The 640-nt window shown below is 46.4% G+C and overlaps 1 pseudogene; it reads left to right on the top strand.

The window, feature by feature from the left end:
* The first annotated feature begins 29 nt into the window (after nucleotides 1–29).
* LOC106512011 (transcriptional adapter 2-alpha pseudogene) lies at nucleotides 30–431 on the top strand (annotated as a pseudogene).
* Nucleotides 432–640: the final 209 nt, after the last annotated feature.

Genomic DNA, 640 nt, shown 5'->3' with positions numbered 1-640 from the left:
TGTGTGTGTGTGTGTGTGTGTGTGTGTAGTTGTGTCAGGTGGTGCGGTTGGTGCCGGGGGCGTACCTGGAATACAAGCAGGCCTTGCTGAACGAGTGCAAGCGGCAGGGCGGGCTGCGGCTGGCGCAGGCCCGAGCGCTCATCAAGATCGACGTCAACAAGACGAGAAAAATCTACGACTTCCTGCTCAGGGAGGGTTGCATCACCAAGGCCTAAGCCCCGCCCCCACGCCGCAGAGCTGTGTTCTGTTTTTATTGTCTGGTGACGTCAGTGTTTTTCAGATGGTTTTGCTGCTCTTTGACGTGTCTGTTTGATTGTCGTGTTTTTTAAATAAACGTTTAATTCTCTGCCAGATAAACGCCCGCGTTGAAACTGAGAAATATTTATTTTTACTGTCGTTTGTGTCAATAAAAAATGATTTGGTGCACAATGTTTTGTCTGTGGGATGAGATCTGTCTGTAGATGAAAGCAGAACCAGAGTTCTGCAGATCCGATATAAATGTTCTGAAGCTCAGCTGCGTCACAAAAAGTCCTGATTGTATTTTAACCCGTTTGAGGCGTGGCCTTTAAAAACTGACTCTGGAGAGCACCGGCCTTAAACCTTTGATGAAATGAAATTGAAATACATATATGTACATATA

This window comes from Austrofundulus limnaeus, unplaced genomic scaffold, assembly GCF_001266775.1.
Source record: "Austrofundulus limnaeus strain Quisiro unplaced genomic scaffold, Austrofundulus_limnaeus-1.0 Scaffold3858, whole genome shotgun sequence".
NCBI lineage: Eukaryota > Metazoa > Chordata > Actinopteri > Cyprinodontiformes > Rivulidae > Austrofundulus > Austrofundulus limnaeus.
Note: the sequence above shows the minus strand (reverse complement) of the source record. Positions and strands in the feature narration are given on the sequence as shown.